This window comes from Hakea prostrata, chromosome 4, assembly GCF_041222555.1.
Source record: "Hakea prostrata isolate BN-2017 chromosome 4, UWA_Hpros_2, whole genome shotgun sequence".
Taxonomy (NCBI): Eukaryota; Viridiplantae; Streptophyta; class Magnoliopsida; order Proteales; family Proteaceae; genus Hakea; species Hakea prostrata.
In genome coordinates, this window is record NC_142603.1 from 25,219,798 (window position 1) to 25,242,715 (window position 22,918).

Genomic DNA, 22,918 nt, shown 5'->3' on the forward strand with positions numbered 1-22,918 from the left:
TTTGAGGAGCTTGGGAATAGCGTGGAGGTCGAACCAAAAGACATTGGTTGGCTATGGAGATCTGAAGCTTGGGAATAAGAAGTCTTTTGTTTTGCTGAACAAGAAAGAAAGTGAAAGAGAAGAAAAAAGAAGCAGCAGAAGAAAAGAAGGGAACATGGTTGTATGGCTTTTTTAAAGAGAGAAAACTGAAAAAGATTGAAAAGAGAAAGAAAAAAAAAAGGAGTTGGAGAAAAAGAGAAACAAGTATTGTTACCATGCATCTTACACAAGTTGAGGTAACCCATATTCACAAGTGATTGTCTATTATTTTCTAGGTTATTGTTGTAACTAATATATCCATTACAGATTTATACCGGTCAAACCAACCTCAGCCGGGTTCGATTGAGAGATAAAGGCAAGATGATCAAAGACGTCCAAAAAGGAGCGATGATCTGATGGTCATAATTGAAAGAATATTATAAGCGGGAAAGCCATTATAAAAGCAAGGGAAGGATCCGTAGGAAGGTAGGTCTCTGGAATCAGCCAAAACTCTAAGCTCACTCTGATTGAACTCCATTACTAGCATTTTAGAAGCTCCGTAGAGCTCGTAAAACACCATCGACACTATACTGACTAGACCGTCGGAGACGAGACGCCGATCAAGACGATCGGCTCCGTTTCTTACTGTAATTCAGTTTCTTTCAGGAGTGAGAGGTTGATTGATCGAAGAGCAAACCAGATCGAATCAGATCTGAGGAGTTCGGTGCGAGAAACTTCGGTTCAAGGCGATCGGCAGAAATAGCACCAACATTTGGCGCCGTCTGTGGGAAACAAGTCAGAACAGAAACTATGGCTCAATCACTTGAGCGAGAGGAGGAATTACCGATAGAAATGGCGGAAACAAGCCAGAGGGAGCCAAGGAGAGTAAATCCAAAAAGAAGAACGAGAGAAGTGGTTCCGATGCTGCAAATTCCAATGGATGCAAACTCGACGAGGCGCAGAGAATGCTGGAGGATCATTCTCCACCTCGTCCAACCGATCGGTTTGAAAGGCAAGAGAAACAATTAGCAGATACATTGGCGACATCTCGTCCGAGTTAGATCCAAATCTGATCGCCGAGCGGTTTGAGAGCATGCAAGCATCTAATACCGGAGACACAAAATCTGATGAGAACTTTCATCAAGCGGATCGGAGTACATCCCGAGGAAAGAGTTCCGGTCTTGTCGGCCAGGAAGATCTCGAACTCTTTCCCGAGCAAAAGCGACTCATGTCCCAAATTCTCAGATTCAAAAGTCAGGAGGAAGCCGAAGGAGATCATTTATGAAGGAAGGATCAGGAGAAAGTGCGGATCCAAACTACATTCCACTAGAGACTGAAGATCGAGAATCGTCCAGAGATGATCAATTGAGTCATATCTGGAGCAAAAAAAGCAGGAGCATTGGGAATTGGAGAGATAAGAGAGAAACACGAAAATCAGGAGATTGCAGATCTGAAGTTTATGGATCGGAAATCAGTAAAAGATTTCGCGTCCTCGATGATCAGATCCAACGACTGGTGAACAAAGATGGCGGAGAAAAAGCTGAGGAAATAATGAACCAGAATCCATTTGCTAAAGATATTATGTCAAGCACCATCGCCGCGCAATTTTAAACTTCCGACATTCACGATGTACGATGGAAGTACAGATCCAATGGAACATCTGGCTCAGTTCAACTCTGTTATGATGCTAGCAGGTAACTCTGATATTTTAAAGTGTCGCTCATTTCCATCTTCCTTGAAAGGATCTGCAACAACCTGGTTCTTTAGCTTATTACCAGATTCCATTAAGGATTTTAAGGATTTGACGAAAGTATTCTTGTCAAGATTCCAAAGTAGCATGAAAAGCAACAAAACTGTTGATAACTTAGCTGCAATCCATCAAAAATCGGGAGAATCAGTTCGAAATTATATGAAGAGATTCAATCAGGAGTCAATTCAAATTAAAAATTTGAATGAGGCGGTGGCATATGACGCTATGTTCAGAGGCCTAACAGATGAGCATCTTCTGGAATTCCTGATCATGAACAAGCCAGCGAACATAGCAGAATTGACGACTCGTTTAGAATCGCATATGCAAATATGAAAGACATTCTCCAAGCAAGAAAAGAAACTGATAGCAGTGGAGTTAAAAGGAAAGATGATGGAGTTGTGAAATCTGATCAGAGAGATCAGAGAGAACGAAGGAACAGTAGGAGCTTTTCAAGAAATATTTCTGATCGTCAATACAGAAGGGACATTCCCAAACCATTCCAAGAAAACTATACTCCTCTCAACGCAAGAAGATCGGAAATTCTGATGCAAATTCAGCATCAGGGATTTATGAAATGGCCACTACCTATGATGGCAAAGGCGGATGAGAGGAATCCAAATAGGTTCTGTAGATATCACAAAGATCATGGTCATGATACTGATGACTGCAGAATTCTGAAAAATGAAATTGAACGACTGATCAACCAAGGAAGATTGGACCAATATGTTCAAAAGAGAAATCGGGGAAACAGAAGAAATGCCGCTGATCAGCCGAGAAGGTGGAACAATCGAACACCAGCTAGAGAAGAACAAGCCAAGGGAGATTTTCAGTACAACTCTCCAGAGGAAAATACTAAACAGCAGGAAAATCGGCAGATTCAATAGAAGCAGTCCCCCGTCATGACCATCCTGGGAAGTTTGGACTTAAATTCAATTTCAAAATCTAAGGCTCATGCCGGTATGTGAATACTTGTCGAATCTCATGTTATTCCTAAAAGAATTAAAATGATGAAGGAAATAGTCTTCACGGAAAGAAAAAAAGAAAGGGGGGGAATAAGAAACAAACAGACGCCCCCCTTTGGTGGGCCCGGGGGGCCCACCAAAGAGATACAAGGGGAGCCCCTGTAAAACCCAGCCCTAACCTTGACCCGGAAACCTTGTTATTTGTAGGTCCAGTGACCGAAGTAAAGTAAGAAGTCAGCTTTGGGCCATCCCAGTGGAGGACTTGGTGACTGGCTTTGAATCCATGAGAGTTGATGATGAAGTTCTATTTATGGAAACTGAATCTTGATGAAGATCGGATTAGTTGATGGACTTGGAGTGCTCTCTATCATGGTTTGAAGGCATTTCTACCTATTAGGTAAGTCACTTGATATGTGTGCAAAACCCCTTTAGGATTGGATTTGATCCGGGTCTTCAATTCCCTGTTTTGGAATTCTCTGTCTGCATTGGTCGGCCGATTGGTCGATTGGACCAGATCGACCAATCCACTCGACCAATGGGTGCTGTCTTTGGCAATTAGGTCTTGCTTGCTCTATTTAAGTCCAATCTCGAGTCTACTTCATATTTTCTGCCTCCAAACTCTTTGGAACGAACCAAAGACCTCTGCAAGTCATCTCCCTTGCATCCTTGGTGATTTTCTTGACGGATCTTCGTCAAAACTCTTCCTTTTGCATCAAAGGTATGTCTACACTCTCTTCTTCTCCTCCATCTCTGTTTTTCTTTCCTTTTTGAGTTGAGACAGTAGAGGAGATGCTGCATTCTCTGTTGCAAACATCTCTGGACTTGTCTCTCATGATCATCCTAAGGATTAATGGCTAAAACAATGATCTTAACCATGATCATTGCAAGCTTTTGAAGGAATCATGATCAAACCATGATCTAGTCTTTGTTTAACTTCTGATTTGAATTCTGATCTCCTTGGATCTTCTATATTGATCATGTTAGTAGTCAATTGCTGTGTTTTCTTTTCATGATCCATGATCTATCAATCTCTAGTTGTTTCTCTTCTACCATACCATGTTTTCTTCATGAATCATGATAGTTACATATATGGTAGGTTTTGTTTCCTTATTTGGATTTATGCTTTTAAGCCTATTTCCTTGAAGATCTAAGTATGCTTTTTATGATACCTTTACCCGAGTCAATGATTCATTCTCCTATTGTTCTTGCCTTTGATTTCTAGCTTGAATTCTTCAAGATCCATGGTTGATCTAATTATGGTAACTTTTTGTTTCCTAATTTGGATCTTGATGGCTTGATTCGATTAGTGTTTTGAGGTCCCCTATATGTTAGGATACTACTGATGTAGTTTACCCCTTGATTAGTACCCTTTTGAACCACCAAATTCAGATTTTATATCTCAAACTCTGATTTTATAGGCTACTGTCTGCATTGGTCGACTGATTGGTCGACTGGACCAATCGACCAATCCACTCGACCAATGAGTACAACAACTCCAGGATTGGTCCGTGTTGGATGTTTTGGTATCTTTTCTGTTAGGGATCTTTCCTAATATGTTGTATACACTTGTTTAGGACCTTCTTCTCAAGTTTGCCATATTTTTTTTTTTTTTTTTTTCTTTCCTTAGTAAAAAAAAATAAGAAAGGTTATTTCTTCTAAAACAAAAAAAAAAAAAAAATTTTAATTTTTATATTTTATTTTATTTTTTTTTTTTTTTTATTTTCTTACTATAATATATTATTTTTTCTTAATCTTTATAAAAAAAACCATAACTTTTCATTTTTATATTGAATCACTTATATTTTATTTACCAAATATATTAAAAAAGAATTTTTTTTTTTTTTTTTTTTCCCTTTTTAAGTTTCCCCATTTTTGATGATATGAATTTATGCCTGTGTATGCTTTAGTATGGTTTGGGGGGGGGAGGTGTCCTTTTGACACTTCTGTCCTTGGACTACTACGGGAATATTATGGGATGTTTCCGGAGATGCCCTCTGGACACCTTCCTAAAGCTGTTGGATGACATATCTAGGACTGTCTAGTAGTGTTTGGCTAGGATGTCCCGTTATGTGGGACCCTAATCGGAGGGGTATTGAGACCGAACGACCCGTGGTAGCAATGGGGATTCATGGGCGCTCAAGACCGGTAACCAACCCGTGAGAGGATAGGAATCACATTGTGGGGGCCATTTATTGGTAGGGTTGCATATGGATAGACTTGGGCTCACGGGCATTCAAGACCGGTAACCAACCCGTGAGAGGACGTGAGAGCTTCCCGTTTGCCATATGTGGATGATCAATAGGGTTGATGAGTCCGTGAGTCGGGGACTATGAGGACTCTAGTGTGAAGGATACCGGAAAGGATCGTCGTGGACGAGGAATCAACCCCCCCCCACCCCCCACCTACCACAACAACAAACACAACCTACCCTCTCCCCCGCCCCCCCCCCCCCCCCCCCCCCCCCCCCCCCCCCCCCCCTGCGGGGGGGGGGGGCCGCCCCCCCCCCCCCCCCCCCCCCCCCCCCGCCCCCCCCCCCCCCCCCCCCCACCCAAAGGGGGTGAAACCCCCCCCCCAAAAAAACACGCGCCTACCCCTAAAAGCATGTCGCCAATAGAGACCAGCATATGTAGAGTTAGATTCATTCATTCATTGCTTGTCTCATACCATATTGCATTTATGTTTGTTACGAAATCCTGCCATTTATGTTATTATGGATTTAATCGCCTTCTTGAATTTCTTTGAAACTCATTCCTTTATTGTACAATGTTTGTTAGACTATTCTGTAGGTACTGAATATTATGACGGCCCCTATGAAGAAGCGCAAGGAGAAGAGGCATATCTCAAGGAAGGTGATTGCGGTTACAACAATTACACTGAAGATCCCGCGAGTGGTTATGCTCCGTACGATGCTTAGTTCGACCATTGAGTGGAAGCGCCCTTGTGCTGTTTATGAGATTTATACTTATAGGGATGTTGTCTATAAAGTTGAGAACAATTTAGTTACCTATTGTACCTGCTACTGGGATTAGATTTTGTCTTGCTTATTCTTTTTTTTTTTTTCTTTTTTTTTTGGTTTTTTTGTGGGTTTTTGCCTCCCTTTACTTTTTTGATTTAGACACTCTGACTATATCTAGTACTCTGATTTATATATATGATTCATTCTTTCCTTATTTGGATCTATGGTTTATCTTCCGCACTTTTATTATTATTGTTCATGATTATGTTATTGTTTATGTGGGAGGTTGATTACTCGATACCTGATCTTCGGGCTGTGGATCACACTCTCGGGTATGCGAGATAGGGTACCGGCTGGGAGGATGTGACATCTGGTAGACACATGATCATCTGTAGACATCATGTCTTACGAAGCTTTTCAACGATTAAAATTGGATACGGTCAAGATAAAACCTTGCAGCACAAGACTATTTGGATTTTCTGGAGAGTCTACTTCGGTAGAGGGGACTGTGGAGCTAACGATAACACTTGGAACACATCGACAAACGGTAACTACAGTTACTAAATTTTTGTTAATAAAAAGTCTATCAGCATACAATATAATTCTCGGGAGACCAACGTTGAATACTATTGGTGCAATAATTTCGACAAGACATTTGAAGGTCAAATTCCAAACAGAAGGAGGCATTGGAGAATGCAAATCAGATCAGAAAACTTCAAGGCAAAGCTATACAACTTTTTTGAAGGATTCGAAAGCACAAGGTAAGGCACTTGCCTTTACTGTTGAAGTTATGGATAACAGGGATGAGGAAAAAATTCAAAGTGGTGAACCAATAGAAAAGCTGGAAAAAATTTATTTTAGTTTGGAGAATCCAGAAAAAGGGACCATGATAGGAGCTGATCAGAACAATCAGGACAAGGAGCAATTGAAAGAATTTCTTCAGCAAAACGCAGATGTCTTTGCCTGGTCAGCACAAGACATGCCACGTTTAAGCAGAGAGGTGGCGGAGCATTGTTTATGGATAGATAAATCTATCAAACCAGTGAAACAGAGACGAAGGAATTTCTCATCAGAAAAGCATGATGCAATTAAGGTTGAAGTGGACAAACTTAGGAGATCTGAGTTCATTAAGAAAATCGAGTGTCCAAGGTGGCTAGCAAATGTGGTAATGGTGAAAAAGCATAATGGGAAATGGCGAATGTGTGTAGATTACACTGATTTGAACAAGGCATGTCCTAAGGATTGCTATCCTTTGCCGCGAATTGATCAACTAGTTGATGCCACATCAGGTCAGCAAATGTTGAGTTTTATGGATGCTTATTCAAGTTATAATCAAATTCTTATGAAGAAGGAGGATCAACCTCACACGGCATTCATGACCAATCGGGGAAGCTATTGTTATAAAGTTATGCCTTTTGGGTTAAAAAATGCTGGTGCAACATACCAAAGGGCAATGAACAAGCTGTTCGCTGATCAGATTGGAAGAAATATGGAGGTTTATGTAGATGATCTTCTTGTAAAAAGTCAATTTAAATCTGATCATCTCGTCGATTTAAGAGAGTGTTTTGATGTATTGAGGAGAAATGGAATGAGACTCAATCCTGAGAAGTGTACATTTGGAGTTTCATCTGGTAAATTCCTAGGTTTCATGGTCACACAGAGGGGCATTGAAGCAAATTCAGAAAAAATCAGGGCTATCTTAAATATGACGGCTCCCAACAGTATGAAAGAAATTCAAAGCTTAACAGGAAGAGTTGCAGCATTAAGTAGATTTATATCCAGATCAGGAGATAAGTGTGCACCATTCTTCAAGGCTTTGAAGAATCTAAATGCACTCAACGAATTCAAATGGTCAGAGGACTGTCAGAATTCATTTGAAGAGTGAAGAGGAGATTGACCGATCCCACCGCTTTATCTCGACCAAAGCCCGGAGAAAGCTTGCAGATATATCTATCTTCTTCAAAGGCGGCGGTAAGCGAGGTGTTAATCCGAGAGGAAGGTACTGTTCAAATTCCTATCTACTTTGTAAGCCATACATTGTTAGATGCAGAATCTAGATATCTGGAATTTGAGAAACAGGCTTTCGCCTTAATAGTAGCAACCGGAAGCTCCGACCCTATTTTCGGGCTCATCCGATTATTGTTCTTACTAACCGGCCTTTAAAGAAAATTCTGCATAAACCTGATCGCGGGGGAGAATGGTATCATGGGCGATAGAGTTAACGAGAGCATGATATAGATTATAAACCTAGAACTGCAATAAAGGCACAAGTTTTGGCCGATTTTATTGCTTGGAAAGTATTTCATCACCGAGAGGAGGAAAAAGATTCCGGTAAGGTGTCTTCCGTATGGACCTTACATGTAGATGGGTCAAGTCATTCGCAGGGATCAGGAGCGGGAGTGATTTTACAAAGTCCGTTCGGATTTGTAATTCAAAATGCACTTCGGTTTAATTTTCATGCTTCAAACAATGAAGCAGATTATGAAGCTCTTATTGCAGGGTTACGACTAGCCAGATCTCTCTGTGTTCAAAGCATCGAAGTAAAAAGTGATTCAGAGCTGGTGGTCAGTCAAGTCACGGGAGCGTATGGTGCGAAAGATGATCGAATGGTCAACTATCTTAAAAAAGTATCACAATGTAAGGAGTGGTTCGCACAATTCTCAGTCACAAGGATATCTCGAAATCAAAATAATGAAGCAGATTCTCTGGCAAAATTGGCATCCGCAAAGTCTATTTCTATTCCACAAACTGTATATTATGAGGAGCTAGATATTCCAGCATATTCAGAGCCAGAGATAATGGAAATTGACGCAAAGATATCTTGGATGGATCCTATTATACAGTATCTGAAGGATGGTATTCTTCCTGAAGATAGGGAAAAGGCCAGAACTGTGAAAAGAAGGGCTGCCAGGTTTATTCTAAAAAATGAGTTATTATATAAAAGAACAGTTTCTGGGCCACTTTTGAAATGTTTGGGACCCTCTGATGCTCTTTATGCCTTATCCGAAGTTCACGAAGGAATTTGTGGAAATCACTTAGGTGGGAAAGCTTTGGCGTATAAAATTTTAAGACAAGGATTTTATTGGCCGCGAATGCAATCTGAGGCAATTGAGTATGTAAGAAGGTGTCATCAATGTCAGATTCATGCACCAATTCAGAGCCAGCCAGCAGAGCAGCTAACATCAATTCTTAATCCTCTCCCATTTGCTATGTGGGGTATGGATTTGTTGGGACCTTTTCCCTGTTGTAGGCTGGAGGGAAAAAGTTTGTAGTGGCTGCAATCGATTATTTTACGAAATGGGTAGAAGCAGAAGCCTTGGCAACAACTACCACGAGTCAAATTGAAAAGTTCTTCAGAAATCATGTCATATTCAGATATGGCCTACCAAAGATTCTACTAACTGATCACGGACAGCAATTTGACAATGAGAGATTCAAGGAATTCTGTGCAGATTATCATATTGAGTGCAAACACTCATCTGTAGCATATCCTCAATGCAATGGCCAAATTGAGGTAACAAACATAACACTTTTGCAGGGGATAAAAAAGAGACTGGATGAAGCGCATAGTTTGTGGATTGATGAACTACCTCATGTACTATGGGCATATAGGACTACGGTCAGGACCCCAACAGGAGAAACACCTTTTAGACTGGCGTATGGACAGAAGCATTGGCTCCAGTGGAAGTTATGGTGGGATCAAACAGATATGAAGGATTTGATCCAATAACTAATGAAGAGGGACTGCGAGCAAACCTCGAATTTTTAGATGAAGTTAGAGAAAAGGCCTTATACCGTAATATGGAATATCAAAGGAGAACAGCAGCGTATTATAATGCTCGAATCAAACATAAATCTTTCAGAGTAGGAGATTTGGTTTTAAGGAAAAAATCAGAATCAGATCCAAGGAACTGTGGAAAGCTTTCTGCAAACCGGGAAGGACCATATGTGGTAACAAAAACTGTGAGCAAAAACACATATTGGCTGAAGGACTCTCATGGAAGTTGTTTGAAACGACCGTGGAATGTAGTTCACCTTAAGAAATATTATCAGTAGAAAGAATTTTCTGGTATTCTTGGAGAATGCATTTTATTAAACATGGTCATCCAAAGTTTCTTCTACATTATTAATCCAAAAGACATTTATGCGAACCAGTTTCTTCTGATCAAGCCATTTCAACGCTGATCCAGGGTCATTCTTTTTGAGGATGATCCCGACTTTCCGAAGTCAGACCCAAGTGGTCAGCCTTCCGAGGCCTGGTCATGCTTTCCGAAGCTGATCACGGATCATTCCGTACTGAGGGTGATCCCGACTCTTCGTGAGTTAGGCTCAAGTAGCCAGCCTTCCGAGGCGTGATTATGCTAGCTGATCCGAATCATTCCGTACCGAGGGTGATCCCGACTCTTCGTGAGTTAGGCTCGGGTAGCCAGCCCTTCCGAGGCCTGGTCATGCTTTCCGACACACGGATCACACGGATCATTCCGTGCGGAGGGTGATCCCGACTTTACGTAAGTCAGGCTCAGGTAGCCAGGTCATGCTAAGCTAATCACGTATCATTCCTTTCGCGAAGGTGATCCCGGATTGTTCCTTCCGAGGAATGATCCCGACTTTCCGAAGTCAGGCTCAAGTAGCCAGCCTTCCGAGGCCTGGTCATGCTTTCTGAAGTTGATCAGGGATCATTCCTTTCGCAGGGATGATCCCGGATTGTTCCTTCTGAGGAATGATCCTGACTTTCCGAAGTCAGGCTCCAGTAGCCATCTTTCTAAGGCAGCATTCGGATCGAGTACGACGGAATTAATCAGTAAAATAACTCAAGGATCAGGTTACATTGAGGTCTATTAATTGAAGTTCAAAGGTCAGATCAGGTATTAAATCAACATCTCAAGGTATCTGATCAGGTATTAAAATTCCTTTCAAATACTTTTTCATCAGAGGTATTTCAGCAATATATATAATATAAAAATAATCACAATAGAAGGAGGGAAGAAAATTTCATTCATATAAAAGTTGAACAAGTTAAAAAACCTCATATGCAAAAGAGGTAGGTAAGAAAGAAAAAGGTAAGTTCATAAAGCAAAAAGAGTGTTTTCTTCATATGTGTGATTTTGTAGATGGATCAACATCTGTAGCATTACCAGACGGATCAACATCAACAACATCATTAGCAGCAATATCTTCATCTCCTTGAGCAGGTAAGTTATCATCATCATTATCATCTGAACCACTGGCAGAATGATCTGGGCCAGAGCTGGAGGACTCACTCATATCATTATCAGAATCATCTTCTGATGAACAATCAGAACTGGGATGCTTCAAATTCCTAAGATCAAAAAAGGTTCTAGAAGGGAGAAACTCTGGGGATAACAACTTGAAATCTAAACCAGGATGAGTCTTAAGGATCTCTGAAAAAATTTGGTCAGAGCAGTCCTTTACCATATTTTTGCAAAACCCTAGGAAAGTTGGATTATCTCCAACTTCCTTCATAGAGGAGGTAACCGAATTTAAAACTATCTGGCTTTCACTTTGTATTCTTCTCTTTTCAATTTCAAACTGTTTCCTCTCTGCCTCTAAGTCTTCATGCAGCAAAGTTTTGAATTTTAAAGTTTCATCCAGGAGTGCATGAAGGTTTTCTTTCTCTTTAGAAACCAAATTAAAGGAAGCATTGAGATTATCCTTTTCTCATTGTTATCTCATCGAGTCTTAACTCCAAACCATTACTCTTATCCTCCAAAGCAAACTTCTCCAGCAGAATTGAACTGAAAGCTTTCACATGATATTCTTGTGCCAACTCTAAAGCTGTATTTAGCTTCTCAATCTCATCAAACTTCTCCTGGAGTTCATTCTTTTCCTTCTCAATACTTTGTGACCAGACCAATGCTCTGGTTAGCTTTCCTTTAAAATCTTCTCTTTCACCTGTGGCTATTTTGGCCTGTCAAGGGCATCATCCTTTAACATTTTAAGTTGAAAAAGCTCATTCCTATGATTCAAAACGGCTTCTCTCAACATAGAAACTTCTTCCCGCAATTCACGCACAATGGTCGAGCAAATTTCATAATCATTATGCAAACTATCAAGATCATTCATCAAATCTATTTCTCCGAACTCAGTTTCTTTGTTAATTTTCTCTCTGAAGATCCCAATTTTCTTCGAAGATCCCGTACCTCATTAACCAATTCGAAGTTCTTCTTGACCAGTTCATCATTTTCCTGAGACAAAGTTTTTTCTCTCTCCAACACTTCAGAAAATGCATTGAAGGCAGCCCCAAAACATCTGTTGATCAATCAATATATATATATATATATATATATATATATATATATATATATATATATATATATATATATATATATATTTATATATATATATATATATATATATATATATATATATATATATATATATATATATATATATATATATATATATATATATATATATATATATATATATATATATATATATTAAAGACAATATAAGTAATCGATCAAAAGTAAATTAGTTCTAAATAAAAGAAAGGGAAAAAAGGTCTAATTCTTACCCCCACCCATGAGAATAAAGATCAGAATCAGACATCCGTGCAGTATTCTTCTTGTCACGAGGGATTCACGCCTTTTGTACCCCATTCTCTAGCAGCCTCCCAATTACGGCCGGTCGTATGATTTTCTTTTAAAAACCACTCGGGGTGGAAAGGATTCCCGGAATCGGCATTGCTCATGGTATCATCAATGGTCGGTGGGCTGGTTGGAGATCAGCTATCTCAAGAATATTCTCGGGATTAACATTCACCTGCAGATCATTTGAACCAATCTGCATGATGATATTTTCTTGGTCTTCATGACCGACATGAGGGTCAATTACCATGAGAGCTTCAGGAGGGACAAGATTATTCTCTGGGAGAGCTACTTCATGAATTCCATGGGAAAAATTTATGTTATTTTCCTTCAAAGGAGGAACATCTTGATCACTTTTCTCAGGAGGGGGAACATCAATATCTGGAGGAGCAATAACATCAATATCCGGGGGGAGCAACAACATCGATGTCGGGGCAGCAACAACATCGGTCCTGGGACAGCAACATCCAACACAAGGATGGATAAAGGTAGAACAGAAACGGAAATTTCATTCACAAGATCCTCGGCAACAACATCCAAGGGAGAGACAGGAACATCAACATTTTCATCACATAATTGATCGGCTATTTCTTCAATAATACCACCTGCAGCATGTGTTAGTATGTCTTCAGCAATTTTCTTCAGATGGTCAGAAGAATAGTCAAATAAATCCTTACCTTGACCTTCGTTCTCAACCATTTTTTCTGGGAAGACAGAAGTATCATGAGGAATTTCTTCACGTGGATTATCTTCAGCGGTGGGAACTTCGTGGGGGGCGGTATGAATTTCTTTTCTTCTTTTCTTCTTCTTCTTTGAGCCGACGGGCCCTTGGTCGAGATCGGACTTGTAGACCTAAGTCTACATCTCAATGTATTGGAGGTTCTGGAGGTCCTCATCTTGGGACCAGGGGTTTCACTTGCAACTATTTTTACAATTTGCACATCAGCATCTTCTCTGAAGGCACTTTCTGGAGCCGGGGTAGTTTTCTCTTGATCAGGGGAATCTCTCTTAGCAGTTTTTCTTTTTGAAGGATGACGGGCAGTGTGTTTTCTTTTCTTGGAGGGTTTAATAACCCTAGAATCGACTTCTTTTCCTCTGAAACACTTCTCCGTAGGTCAGCAACATTAAGGATGGGACAAGCAATTACTTCTGATGGCAAAAATATATGATAATGAGTAAGGATTACAAAAAGATAGAAAGGTATACAACAGTTATTATCTTTACCTGGAAAAAGGCCGTGACTAATGAGACCTACATCTGTCTTCAACTTGGCCGCATCTATGGGAGTTCCAGTCGGAATCATACTCCAGGTTATTCGGTCATATTCAGTAAGCACAGGACGCACTTTTAGAGGAGATAAGGATTCCAAGGAATGAAGACACCATCGAGACCGGAAGTTTGGATTTGGAATAGCGCAGAAGAAGTATTTTTCCCGCCATTGCTTGTTGTCATGGGGAATGGAAGAATCAATGAAAATTTTGGATTCTCTTCCCAGTTCACCCAAAATGCAGGTTCTTCTGGCAAAGTGAAGGTATCCGCATTCACGGGATACTTTCAAGGTGTAATGAAGAGATCAACAGACGGGACACGATTCATCTGGAGAATAAACGCAAAAAAACAGTCAACCAGCCTCCAACTATTTGGAGTAAACTGAGAAGGACAGACATGATAATAGTCCAATAAAGATTGAACTACGGGAATCAGGGGGATTCTAAAACCTGAATCAAGGTGATCAAGGTAGATGGTGATAACACCAGGATCAACTGAGTAACGACGGTCGGAGGAGTCAGGAACCCATACTCTAGCATCAGAAGGAAAATGGTAACTTTCCAAATAAGAATCCAGATGGGATTTCTTTATTTTAGTGGGATACCATTCAGGACCGGCATGCTTTGGGTCCATTTTTTCTCTGGACATGTTGACAGGAGTATAAAGAAGGATGACTTCGTCATGAGCATACGGGACCGGTTTCCAGTCTGAAGGATTATGTTGAGAGGAGGAAGAAGCACCAGACACGTTTTTCATTTGCTCTCTGCTTGGAGGTATATCAAGTTGGGAAGAGGTACTAGGTACTGAAGGATTGGAAGCAGGATCCATGGTGGAGATAAGAAAGGAAGAAGAAGAAGAAAATTGAAAAGGTAAAATCTGAAAAGGAGTAATAAAGGAGTTAGCAGATTGGTATGTTGATGTTCGCGAAGAAGAACAGAGTACGGAAAGGAAAAGGCGACAGTTGATAGATATATATGAAGAATGAGAGAGGATTTCTTGAAAGGAGGGGGAAATACACGATGGTCCAAAATCAATGGTCATTACCTTTCGTAACCGACGCGTGGGATTAATCGGCTAACGCATGAAAAACAGCAGTTGAAAAGAATGAAGATGATGTGTGAAAGGGCAAGGGAACAATATGATGGTAATGCATGGGAAAAAGACGAAGTCAGTGATCAAGCAGCGGTAACGTTAAGGAAGTTAAAAAGTTATATTTGAAAATTCAGAAAAGATCTGACAAGACAGTGATTTCAGCCGGTTTTAAGATAACTTGGGGGCTGAGTACAGTAATATAATTTCAACCAATACAAAGGACATGATTTCATAAGAGATATGGTTATAAGCAGATTTTCAAGATAATGATGATATGATATGATAACTCGTCATCAAGGTTTTGAAGAAATCGAGGATTACCTGGGGAAAAGGCGTAATAGCTGGACAAGGAATACTGTGTGATTTTGATGAAAAGGATAAAACCTGCTGATCAGAGTCTCATTTAGATTCAACCTGATCAGTAGGCTTGGGGGCTTATGTTGTAACTAATATATCCATTACAGATTTATACCGGTCAAACCAACCTCAGCCGGGTTCGATTGAGAGATAAAGGCAAGATGATCAAAGACGTCCAAAAAGGAGCGATGATCTGATGGTCATAATTGAAAGAATATTATAAGCGGGAAAGCCATTATAAAAGCAAGGGAAGGATCCGTAGGAAGGTAGGTCTCTGGAATCAGCCAAAACTCTAAGCTCACTCTGATTGAACTCCATTACTAGCATTTTAGAAGCTCCGTAGAGCTCTGTAAACACCATCGACACTATACTGACTAGACCGTCGGAGACGAGATGCCGATCAAGATGATCGGCTCCGTTTCTTACTGTAATTCAATTTCTTTCAGGAGTGAGAGGTTGATTGATCGAAGAGCAAACCAGATCGAATCAGATCTGAGGAGTTCGGTGCGAGAAACTTCAGTTCAAGGCGATCAGCAGAAATAGCACCAACAGTTATGTTTAGTGATGAAGAATCTAGCTCATGATTGTAATTTGGGGAACTTGAATTATTGGTTTACATTGTGATCTAGCAAGTTGGTGCTTGTCTAGGGGGTTGGGGTTGGTGCCCTTGTCTGAATTGCATTTTAGACTATAACAGGGATTGGTGTTCCTGGACTGTTGTAGCAGTCAAAATATCTAAGAGTGTATTGAGTAATATACGAAACCCTAGGTAGGGTATTATTCCGTGGATGTAGGCAATTTGGCCGAACCACGTAAACTCTGGTGCATTGCGTTTTTGTTTATTTTTCTTTGTTCCACATATTGGAGTGCCTTGATTGCAGAGTGGTGGTACACTGTCTGGTAGACCCAGCCACATTGTGGTGAATTTTTGAAGACACTGATTCACCCCCCCTCTCAGTGTCAATCTGGGAATAACACCTTCTTTTCTTCTGCTGCTTCTTCTTCCTTCTCTTTCTCTTTCTTTCTTGTTCAGCAAAACAAAAAAACTTCTTATTCCCAAGCTTCAGATCTCCAAAGCCAACCAATGTCTTCTCGTTCGACCTCCACGCTCTTCCCAAGCTCCTCAAAACGTCCTTCCTCTTCTGCTGGAGTTTGCTCTCCTTTTATAGATTAATTAACTCAGAGTTTGAATCAAACTCAGAGTTCCTATCTGACTTAAACAAGGAGTGTTTTAACGTACAAATCGGACTAACTTAGAGATCTCCAATGAACAATCCCACTGTTGGATTTGAAGATCAAGAAGTCGTGAAGCTCTCCTCCAAAAATCGGCTCAATCGGACACTGGATGACCATCCGATGAAGAGGTTGATCAAAACTGGACTCAGAGTTTGAATCAAACTCAGAGTTCCTATCTAACTTAAACAAGGAGTGTTTTGACGTACAAATAGGACTAACTTAGAGATCTCCAATGAACAATCCCACCGTTGGATTTGAAGATCTAGAAGTCGTGAAGCTCTCCTCCAAAAATCGGCTCAATTGGACACTGGATGACCATCCGATGAAGAGGTTGATCAAAACTGGACAGAGACCCTCAAAAACGGGATTCTTGAGTTTTCTTTATTTGAATTGGATTATTTCTCTTGGAACCTTTTTGTGTGTTGCTGTACCATATCAAACCCACTTAAGTTGCCAACAATGATAACACCTTCATTTTAGGCCAATGGACAACAGAAAACAATATTCTTGTTAAAGGTAATCTGACGTTAAATTTTATTTCCATGTTATAGATAGTCAATGGACAAACTGTTGGAGTTGCCGTTCTGAAATCTCGTGGGATCTTCACAGAACCTTATTGGTATTGGATTGGAGTAGGGGCACTGATTGGTTATTTTTTCTTGTTCAATGGCTTATTCACATTAGCTCTTTATTATCTCAACCGTAAGTTTTATCTTGCAGAACTTTTCCTTCTTCAGTTTCACAAGTTAATCTGTTGTATATTGTAAAGTTGTGCTAGTGAGTCATGATATCTAATAACAATTGGGAAAACCTCTTGCAGCATTTGGAAAGCCTCAGGCAGTTCTATCTGAAGAGAGTCCAAATGATAACAGTTCAAGCAAAAATAGGGACATGATTGAGTTATCATCCAAAGGAAAGAGCTCTGTGGGTATGACCTCTAAGAATTTCATATATCTATTTAATTTGCATACATTATCAAGCATTGTTATAATCAAAATGACACATAAGCAGGAGATGAAATTGAAAGAAGCACATCTGGAGCTTCATCTTCTAGAATGTCTTCAGTCAATGCCAATCAGAACAGGAAGAGGAGAATGGTTCTTCCATTTGAGCCTCTTTCCATCACCTTTGATGCAATCTGATACGGAGAGATTATGATCAGACCGGGTTCATACCTGGTCCGACCCTCGACCCCGGTCGAGACGGAGAGAACCGACTCGCTCCCGAGCGAACCGGATCCGGAAGGTGGCTTGCTGAAGAAGAAAGCTTATTCGGTTGCAAGCGCGCCCTAATCCTATTTATGGATTAGGGTAATCACCCTAATGATGGCTGACTCGAATTGACGGCTGCGGATAATCATTATCGAAGGGATAATCATCACATAACCTAAAGGTTATCTCAGGAGTCCTCTACTAGTCCAAACTAGTAGACGTCTATTGCTCAACGGATCTAACTGTTAAGATCCAACGACTACCCGAAGAAGGCTCAAGTGCATCCAACGAAGGAGATTCGAAGGTACACTCTATATAAACCTCACTACCATACAAGGTGAGGAGATCGAAAAGAATACTATCTGAGACTCAGGTTCAGATACATATTGATAGACCTAAACTATCAGCGATCTGCTATCTAAATCACCTTTCCCAGTTCTTCATTCCTTAGCTCTGCGCTTCTAGCAGAGCCGTTTGTGATTAAGTTCATCAACTGACTTAGCCTTCGGAGGTGGACTCCCGACCCCAGCGGTCGGGCCACATCTGACGCTTTCGTTTTGCAAGACATCACGAGGAGATCTAAGGGCTGAGCAGATTTTGGACGCATCACAATCAAATACTCAGTTGACATGCCACAGGTACTTTAGGTTTCAATTTGGCAACTATGAGTACCAGAGTAGGTGGACTTATTGGTTCAGTTCCTATTGATGCTGTAATAGTGGCTGATTTAATTTAAACAAATAGGAAATGAAAGACAAAGGTGTTATGGAGGAACGGCTGTTGCTTCTTAGGGGAGTGAGTGGAGCTTTCAGGCCGGGAGTTCTAACGGCATTAATGGGTGTTAGTGGAGCTGGTAAGACCACTTTGATGGATGTGTTGGCTGGAAGGAAAACTGGAGGATACATTGAAGGAAGCATCAAGATATCTGGACACCCAAAGCAACAGGAAACATTTGCTTGTATATCAGGATACTGTGAACAGAATGATATCCACTCCCCTCATGTTACAGTCTACGAATCCTTGCTTTATTCTGCTTGGCTGCGGTTGGCTCCTGAAATTGATTCTTCCACTAGAAAGGTAGAGGTGGCAGAGACATTTATCCTTTGGTTGGTACTCTTTTTGGAAATTTTTGGTGTGTTCTAAAATGTTAACAATTTAATGATTGCAGATGTTCATTGAAGAGGTCATGAGTCTTGTAGAACTGGATCCCTTGAGGGATGCACTTGTTGGTCTTCCAGGTGTAAATGGTCTCTCAACCGAACAGCGGAAGAGGTTAACTATTGCAGATGAACTTGTTGCCAACCCTTCAATGATATTCATGGATGAGCCAACATCTGGCCTGGATGCAAGGGCAGCAGCCATAGTGATGAGAACAGTGAGAAACATCGTGGATACTGGACGAACTGTGGTTTGCACCATCCATCAACCCAGCATTGACATATTTGATGCTTTTGATGAGGTTAGAAATTCTTGAGATTGATACACTAGCATCATTTTATGACTCTTGATAATTCTTGCAAAACAATTTATGCTTCTTTAACATTGTGGAACAGCTATTCTTGCTGAAGCAAGGTGGAGAAGAAATATACGTAGGCCCCCTGGGGAAACACGGTCATCAAATGATCGCGTACTTTGAGGTGAGCCAGACTATGCGTTTTCATATAGGTAAGATATGAATCTTGTAGAATTTCCAATTTCAGTACAGTGGTTGATGAACATATGTTTTGCTCCATCAAGGCAATGCAAGGAGTCAGCAAGATAAAAGATGGTTATAATCCAGCAACATGGATGTTGGAGGTGACAAGCTCAGCTCAAGAAGCAGCTCTGGGGGTAGACTTTGCTGATATATATAAGAATTCAGAACTGTACAAGTAAGTTTCCTTCTAAATTTCCTCTTTCTGCTACAAATAAAAGTAATATGCTTATCCATACTCTCCATAAATGAATCATTCAGGAGGAACCAGGCAATGATCAAGGAACTGAGTAAACCTGCACCTGACTCCAAAGATCTCTATTTCCCTACTCAGTATTCTCAGTCTTTCTTGGTCCAATTTGAAGCTTGTATATGGAAACAACATTGGTCATATTGGCGAAACCCACCATATACTTTTGTTAGGCTTTTCTTCACAACTTTCATAGCTTTGATGCTCGGGTCGATGTTTTGGAATCTTGGGTCCAAAATGTAAGTCAACTTTAACTTGTTAGTCCAATTTAAGTGTTCATTTTTAATTTGCTTTCAAAACGTTTGAAATGCAGCAAGAAGAAACAGGATCTCTTTAATGCAATGGGTTCTATGTATGGTGCTGTTCTCTTTCTTGGGGTACAAATGCTGGTGGCGTACAACCAGTCATAGATGTGGAACGGACGGTGTTTTACAGAGAGAGAGCTGCTGGAATGTATTCAGCTATCGCATATGCCCTTGCACAAGTAATCACTTCTGTTTTTTTTTTCTCCTTCCCTTAATAAGCTCAACTCTATGAAGCTTAATTTTTATAGCTGTTTCTTATCAGATTCCTTCTTTCTGATGCAGGTTATGATTGAGATTCCGCATGTACTTGTCCAGACTCTAATATATGGAATCATTGTGTATGCAATGATTGGATTCCAGTGGACAGCTGCAAAGTTCTTTTGGTATCTATTTTTCACTTTCTTCACCCTGTCATACTTCACCTTCTATGGTATGATGGTAGTGGGTATGACACCCAACCAAAACATCTCTAATATAGTTGCGACGGCATTCTATTCACTGTGGAACCTTTTCTCAGGATTCATTATTCCAAAAACTGTAAGTTCTGGTGCTGTTTCTCTTGAATTTGAAGTGTAGAAAATAATGCACTTCTTAGTTACTTATTTAGTGTTGTTTGTTTCATCACAGAAAATTCCTGTATGGTGGAGGTGGTACTACTGGATTTGTCCTGTTTCTTGGACATTGTATGGACTAGTCGTGTCTCAGTTTGGAGATATGAAGGATCCAGGGGTGACAGTTGAAGCTTTTGTCAGGGACTATTTTGGATTCAAACATGATTTTCTAGGAGTGGTTGCAGCTGTGACTGTTGCATTTCCTGTGCTTTTCGCATTCTTGTTTGGTTTATCAATAAAACTGTTTAATTTCCAGAAAAGATAAACAGATTCTGCAATACGGAAGGTGGTAGATCAAGTGACCATTAGCCAATGGAGCCATGTCTACAACATTTGAGTGTTCAAAGTGGAGCCAAGTTAAAATAAAAACATCATTTCAACATGTGAGTGGTTATTTCAGTGAATCATGCTGCAAGTTTGAAGTTTGGATTTTCTTTCAGTTCTGTATTTGATAGAACTTAATATTTAGAAAAAACATTCATTTTTGTTTAAGTGCAGAAACACAACTAGTGCGAGAGAACAAATGGATCTTTCAAATATTTCTTGTTTTTGTTGTTGGAAGTAGTTGTTCTCAGGTAATAATAAGCAGGGTCACAGAATTTTTTTTTCCGAATTTTGCTCCATTGTCGTTCTCTGACTAATACTGAACTTTTCTTTCCCTTGAAAATACTTCTCCATTGCCAACATGGTTTTTGGTTCCAGAACACCCAATGGCTCTTGGCATTGTTGGTCTTCCTGCTAGATTCTTTCAAAAACATTGGGATATCATTGGGATGATATGGTGAAAGGAATACAACACTTCTTTAGAGGGGGACATATGCTCAAGAGTTTGAATAAAACTGTCATTTCCCTAATCCCCAAGAAAAGTATCCCCCAGGATGTTACTCATTTTAGGTCTATCAGTTTGTGTACCACTCCCTACAAAGTCATAGTGAAATGTTTGGCTAATATACTCAAACCCATCTTGGGGCATATCATTAGCCAAACCCAAAGCGCCTTCGTACATGGTAGGGTTATTTCAAACAATATATATCTTGCATGAGTATTTACATTTTCTAAAGAAATCTCAGTCCAAGTGTCACATCCCGCCCTAAATCCACCAAGGGGATACCCTATCTGGATTACCCGGGGAGTGAATTACAGTCCCGCCGATCAAGTTTAGGAACGATCATAGTCACTTAGCACAATAATATAATCAAAAGCAAGAACAATTCCTTGTATCCAAATAATTTAATAATAAAAGTCGAGAAAGTACCTCAGAAGGATTCACAAATAACATCAGAGTGCAGAAAGGATTTCATTAGTATAAACAATCAAGTGTGAAAAGGAGGGAGGAAACCCATCTTATAATAATAGCGGAAGATGATACGACTAAAAGTAAAGGTTACAACCGATTCACCAAATAACAAGTGAAACAACTAAGCTATAGTCCCGACAATTCAAATAAAAGGTTAAAAAGGGAATGAGGCGACATCCCATCCCTAACACACAAATATAAAACTGAACTGCTACAAACAAGTCCCGATCTCGGTCTACTCGTCTTTATCAACTGGTTCATCGCCACCGGTATGATACAAGTCTTCAACTCGGCCTCCGAGAGGGTTGGACGCCACAGTCAACGGTGGTAGTAGTACCTCAGGGAAAGTCTAACAAAATATGTTGCAAAAAGGAGTGAGTTCGAAAGAACTCAGCAAGGTAGTCATTCCATAAAATATAAACCATATGATACAAGCCATAACATGATGCAATATGATATGGGACACATGATGCAAGTATGGTTCTAACTCTATGAATGTTGGTCTCTAAGGTAAACATGCTTTAAGTCATAACACCATACTTCTCTGGGTCGTCTGTCACTCTCCCGTTCCATATCTTGGGAATGCCCGGGGAATATCGGTAAAGTCCTCAAAAAAAACCATGGTTGGGGATTTAGTCACCACTCTCTCACATCACCATTTGGTATAAGTATTGGCGCATGTCACAGTAAAGCCTAGCCCAATGCAAGTCATCTACTCGGTCATATCAACTCAGATCCAGATACGTCCATTCCTCGCCCCCGGCGATCCTTTCCGGTATCCTTCTCACTAGAGTCAGCGTAATCCCGGATTACGGACTCATCAACCCTATTGGTCATCCACAAATAGTAAACGGGAAGCTCTCACGTCCTCTCATGGGTTGGTTACCGGTCTTGAGTGCCCGTGAGCCCAAGTCTATCCATTTGCAACCCTACCAATAAATGGTTCCCACAATGAGATTTATGACCTCTCACGAGTTGGTTACCCGTCTTGAGTGCCCACAAATCCCCACTGCTACCACGGGTCGTTCGGTCTCAATGCCCTTCCGATTCGGGTCTGATAAAACAGGGACATCCTAGCCAAACCACTAGACAGTCCTATGTATGTCATCCAATAACCCGGGAAAGAGTCGATAGGCACCTTCAGAGAACATCCCATACTATTCCCTCCGGTGCCCAAGGACAGAAGCGTCAATAGGACACTCCCCAATCCCAAGTTATACGTAGGCAATCACATATTCAAGTTCATCACTTCTCATGCATCCAATACATCTTCATAATACAAGTTAAATCATGATATTGA

The 22,918-nt window shown here is 40.5% G+C and overlaps 1 pseudogene; it reads left to right on the forward strand.

The window, feature by feature from the left end:
* Positions 1–20,663, forward strand: part of LOC149018591 (pleiotropic drug resistance protein 1-like) — a 42,701-nt pseudogene extending 22,038 nt beyond the window's left edge.
* The last annotated feature ends 2,255 nt before the right edge of the window (positions 20,664–22,918 follow it).